A 6,353-nucleotide genomic window follows, 5' to 3' on the forward strand; every position below is an offset into this window, starting at 1 on the left:
TTAAAAGAAGTCTGACCTTTTTTTGTTTTTTTAAATGTCTTGAGTGGTATTCTGGAAAGACAAAATTGGTAAGTGACACAATGGTATCCCAGTGGTGAGAGGGTTGCATGATTTCTTTGAGTCTTTAATTTGTAAAGCCTAGACTTAATCATTCAAGAGCATCTCTTTGACCCATGACTTTACCCAGTAGTGCATTCAGTAAAACAAGGCAAGTGCTTAACTCTGCATGGAAAGCACTTTGAAGACAAAAAAGAAATTTTATTTCTTTTTTTTGTAGCCTTCCTGATACTTTCAGTAATACCAATAACTGTTTTCTTTATTGATATCAAAAAAGGATACTTTTTGCAATGTAATTAGATGTTCTATAGTGCAACAAGGAATTGCCTCCCCAGAGGGGGTTCATGTATAATACTCATTTACAATTCAATATATAATTAACTACGCAAATAATTTTTAAATATAATCAGTAATAAAGACTGTTCTGTGGATGGTAGTGTTTAATACATTTTATATTTTGTATAGTGATTTCAGGCATTTTATCTTAAAATCAGCAGCTGTTTAGCCTAATTCTTAGCATTTTTTTGTCCTTTGCGCCAGTACTTTTTTGTGCACGCTTTTTGTGATCTGTGTTAAAAATCTGCATTGCCAACATTGCAGCTCAGACTTTTAAACTTGTTATTCAAATAAATATTTAATTTTTTTTATTGCTCTTGTATAATCAGATGCCCCTTTTAGTATTATTTTAGAAGCATTGGGAGGGTTTTGCCTATAAAGTACGATTTATTGGGGAAAACTAGATTTTAGTTTTATAAAACTTTTAAGTCTTTCATGGGACCTATATTTTCTTGAATTAAATTTTGTAGTTCTAGAACAAATAGGCGATTGAAGAAGGTGTTTTATCTGTGTTACTTAAAAGCAGAGGCTTCCTTATATTTTTCACCTACTAAACGATTAAGGGGGAATCCTGTCACTAAGCACAAGTGCACTGACTCCTCAGGTGTCTGTTTTCATGAGGGAAAAGGCACCGTGTTTCCAGGTTTCTGAATGCTTCCTGCTTACAGGCACCCAGGCCGTGTAAACTCATCAACTTTTTGCCAAAGGAAACCATCACTCAGAAGATGAATCTCCCTGGAAGAGGCTTTAACTCGGACGCACTCCCCTTCAGGAATGATCAGGCAGCCTTTATGCATGTATAACTGCAACTCAAGCCATAAGTACATATATAAGGCTGCTACAGAACTGAAATTAATTGGACATTTTATAGGAATTTATATAGATGTTGGTCTTCAAACGCTACAACCAGTGGTCTGCAAAATAAAAAGTGTTGGAACCTCTGAGTAAGATAAACATACTGTTGACCTTTATTTTTTAAATATATCCAGTAGATATTCTAGTGATCACTAAATCTGAATTCCTCTCAATGTAGGTCATGTGCTGAATGCTGGTGGTTTTTCTTGGCAGGCCTACTGAGAGGAAGGGGTTTGCACTTGAGGAATTCATCTATGTGAAGATTAATACTTGTAACGAGGAAGTGTTGGGTATTTGGTAGTTGTTGGTTGCCATCAAGTTGATTCTAATTCATAGTGACTTCATGTGTGCAGGGTAGTATTGCTCCATAAGATTTTCAGCTGTGATTTTTCAGAGCAGATCACTAGGTCTGTCTGCTACAGTGCCTTGGGGTGAGTTTGAACCACCAGTCTTTTGCTAGTGTAGTGGTCTAGTGCTTAACCATTTATACCACCAGGGTCCCTGGGTAGGGGCTTGGGGGTACTGCCATTGAATCAGTGACCCTGTAAGACAGGTAGAGCTGCTGCGTAAGGTTTTCCAAGGCAGTAGATGGTTATGGAAGCAGACTGCCTGTGGAGCAAGCTGGTGGGTTTGAACCACAATTCATGATCCTAGCAAGAAAAACTTGTCTTCAAAACCAATATTTCTCAAGAGTTGTCCATATCCACGCACATTAGAAATACAAAAGACAAATTGCTGGCCCTCCCCCCTAGATTACAAAATGTGAATTTCTGGAGTGTGGAACCAGGGAATCTTGTTTCAAATTATTCTGTGGTCATGACCACTTCAATTTGAGAACCACTAATCTGAGAATATTGCGTAGAGCTAAGAGCAGAAAAGGAGGGAAAAAGAAAGTGGACTTGATTGGTGATACGTGTTCACAGGTGCTTTTAAGTTGTGCCATTCTGTTTATTGACTTACACCTCTAGGCAACTGATTGCCCAACAAGGGGGGAAAAATGGCAGATACCTGAAAATTATTTGAGGTTTGTACCCAAATACTGTTTTTATGCTGATAACATATTGTGCCATTTTTGCAAAATGCATAACATCTTGCATGTTAGTTTCCTATGAGCATCACATGTGTGATATGTGTGCATTTTACATGGGCACATTTTATGTGGAAAATGTTATTTAAGTTCTTGACCAATTCTATATAGAACATTTTAAAATTCAGTGAATAATTGATAATTGTGTGGCTTTTTAGTAGGACTGTAAAACTTCACCTTTGAGGTATGTTCATCTTGGTAGAGGGATTTATTTTCTTTTCTTTGAATTCTATGATGTGATGTAGTTAGAATTAATTAATGAATACAGCCTGAAGAGGCTAGACCCTGGTGGAGTGGAGATTTCTTTTCAGACAACAGATTATTTCCAAGGAAAGTCAAAGTCTCTGATTGTTTGTACATGCTGTTTCACATAATTGTCTCAGTCCAGTAAAAGTTGCATTAAGCAATATGTACTTTGTGGCTTGGAATTCTTAAATAATTTAGTATATTGTATTCTCAAAGTTCTACATATCTTATGAATAAATGTAAATGTTTAACATTTTTCAGATTATAGATGGATGAGCCAGCTGTTTTCAGTGTGAATTTAAAAGTTACAGCTGAGTTCTAAATTTTACAGTTTTCTGTAAAAAGAGACCAGAATATTGCCACTCACTATACTATTCTTTATTCGTAGACTAGAACATAGATACTGATGCATCAGATATTTAACCATCCCATCTGTATGTGTGGTCCTTGAGTTTGCACATCAAGCCCACCATTTTTCTGTAGATTAGACAAGGATTGCATAGACAACATAATGTACTTTCAACAGTAACTACCACCTCATTTGGAATGCACAAATGAACCTCAAAGTCACTAAACATGCTAAGGTCCACAGTGAGAATGAGCAGATTCAAAGCCCTTACAGTGAAGCATGGGTGGAAGAATATAATTTTGCCTAAACTTAAATTTCTCTCTTGAATGAGAATGAGGTGAGTGGACTGGAGAGACTTTCATCAAGAAAACAGTTGATAAAACAAGATGCTCATAGTTGTCTAGTCATGCTTGCGATTTCTGTAGATGCCGAATGTTTTGGTTTAGTTGGTGAACCTGGTAGATAGGGTTTGGAGCTGTACTCTGTTGCTGGTTGCCATCGAGTTGACTCTGATTCCTAGTGACTTGCTATGTCTATATTCCTATATTTCACAGTGCTTAGTATGATAGTCAAGGAGCTCTGGTGGATAAGGCATTTGGCTGCTAACCAGAAGGTCAGCAGTTCAAACTCACTGGCTCTGCGGAAGGGAGATGGGGACAATCTACTTCCGTAAAGATGTACAGCCGCGGAAACCCAGTGGGAGTTGCTATGAGTCAGAACTGACTCGACAGCAGTGAGTTTGGTTTTGGTTTTTAATAATGATACCCAACTCTGCAGCCACACAGTTGTTCTCTTCAGTGGTCTGAGTGTGCTCCCTATGTCCTGTTGCCTATAGAGGGAGTGTTATGCTTAGGGGGACTGCATGTAATGAAGGTCAGCAAAGCTTCGTGGAAAGAAATAAAAAATTCACTATATTAGTGACTTTATTGCAGAAAAGTCAATGTATTTTTTACTCTACATATTTTAAAAACAAGCATATGCACATAGAAATTTATGGGAACCTATAAAATGTTGTATTGATATTATCACCTATCTGATAGTATATTTTTCCCTAGTCTTTAAGCTTTGGTATCTAGATCATAGCCCTGCTTTGGTCTATTTTGGAAAATAAAGAAAATTTTAACAAATTGAATCTCCTTTTTTCATTTTTTGAATAAAAAGCTAGATTTTATTTCTTAATTAAGCAATACAGAGTTTATGCTAATGGTGGTGGAATGATTTGGAAAAAATAGCAATAATGGTTAAACAACATGAAGAATGTAATTAATATCACTGAATTATACATATAAAAATTGTTGAGTTGCCAAATATTTTATTGTGTATATTTTCACCACAATGAAAAATGTAAGAAATGTTTAAAAAAATACAAAACAGAAAGATACATATATTGAACAAAAAAAAAAAAAAAACAACCCAATGCCACTGAGTTGATTCTGACTCATAGAGACCCTATAGGACAGTAGAACTGCCCAATAAGGTTTCCAAGGCTATAATCACAGAAGAAGACTGCCTCATCTTTCTCCCATGGAGTGGCTAGTGGGTTTGAACCACTGACCTTTTTGGTTAGCAGTCCAATGTTTTAACCACAGTGCTACCAGAGCTCCTTATAGAAAGATACATACTTAGATAACTTCTCAAATGTTACAATAAATCAGCTAACATGAACATAGTCATCACAAACCTTATGCCACTCAAATCAGTCTAATAAATCCACTGGCATTAAGAAGTGTTGGGGTGCTTAAAATGCAGGTGACATTTATTTTCCCTAATTTCATTTTGAAAAATTTTAAACATACAGAAAATCTGAATAAATAGAATGGGTTCTCCTAGAAATGTTAAATTTTTGGTTTTTGCCACATTTACTTCCCCATAATGATGATGATAAAAACCATTGCCATCGAGGTGATTCTGACTCACAGCGACCCTACAGCATACAGTAGAACTGCCCCCATTGGATTTCCAAGGCTGTACTCTACAGAAGAATCTTGTTCCTGTGGAGTGGCTGTGAGTTCAAACTGTCTACCTTTCTGTTAGCATCTGAGCACTTTAACCATTGTGCCACTAGGCTCCTGAACACATTGTTCACACGTGGGAAGTAGCTCTTATTATTTACAAGAATCAGCATGCAACTGGACTATTTCCATAATGATCAGCCCCCTCAAAAGCTATCTGGGAAGAGATGATGACTCTTCCTTTCATACCGCACTTTGTGCTATGGGTAAGGGGTTTAAATGTGACCCTTCTGACAGTCTCCTCCTGGCCAGGTAGGTCCACTTGGGTAGACTGTAAGCTTGTGCTATAGACACAAGGGGCCATGGAAGCACAGAATTTTTCAGCTGAGATTGCAGGTCCCCTTTGCCTCTTTATTCTTGGAAATTCAGAATCACAAGAGAAACTCCTGTCCTCAATCCCCCAATATCTCAGATTCCAGTTTCCACCTCCCCACCCCCATCATCCTGCACACTCTCCCATGTTCAGAAATTATGCTAGCGTGTGTTGTTAGACCTTTGCCATTTTCTGCCTTTCTGTCCAACTAGATTGTGAGCACTTTGCTTAACATGGGTCATTTCATATATCCCTGTTTTCCCCTGTACTTTGTAGACCCAAACCAAATTAAACTCATTACAGGTAGGTTGATTCTGACTTATAGTGACCCTATAGGGCAAAATAGAACTGCCAGCCCCATTGGGTTTCCAAGGCTGTAATCTTTATGGAAGCAGACTGCCACATCTATCTCCCATGCAGCGGCTGGTGGTTTTGAACTGCCAACCTTTCATATAGCAGCCAAGCGCTTAACCACTGTACCACCAGAGCTCCCTACTTTGTAGACAGTCCTACGCAAATTAGGTACTCAGTAGTGTGCAAGATCTGCTGGTTGATTTAACTTAACCATGTGCTAGTTAATTTAACCTATTCCTCTTGATATTTTTCAGTACAAACAATTCTGTAAGTGATAGTTGTGTTCTTTCATTTTTTCTCCTGATTTGTATATAATATGTTTTTTAGTTTTCGGTTTATGCTAAAAGATTAAAAATCTCTTTGTACCATACATCATCGCAATTCTTCAGACTTGTTTTAATTATGGCTGACATCAGCTTAGAGAAAATAAGCTTGCATCTCTTTGTCTGGAAATGAATTACATAAAGTTTGTCTCATAACTACAACATACAGCTTAATTGTATTTGTGCCCTAAGAAATATCTTTATCCTGCTTTTCTTAAATTATTTGTATAAGAAAGACCGTGATCTTTATGGGACAGATTTTGAAATTGGAATTCAAATTTAAGGGAATGGAAAAAAGTAGAAAGTTTATGTCTCTGTGTGGTCTTTTTCTTATCTTCTTTCTCGCTATTCCACCTTCAGGCTGGAAGTGGTATGTCAAAGTCACCTGGACAGTTTTTTTTTGTTGTTGTTGTTGTTTGTT

The sequence above is a fragment of the Orycteropus afer genome, unplaced genomic scaffold (assembly GCF_000298275.1).
Source record: "Orycteropus afer afer isolate SDZICR_OR568_19922 unplaced genomic scaffold, OryAfe1.0 scaffold00028, whole genome shotgun sequence".
NCBI lineage: Eukaryota > Metazoa > Chordata > Mammalia > Tubulidentata > Orycteropodidae > Orycteropus > Orycteropus afer.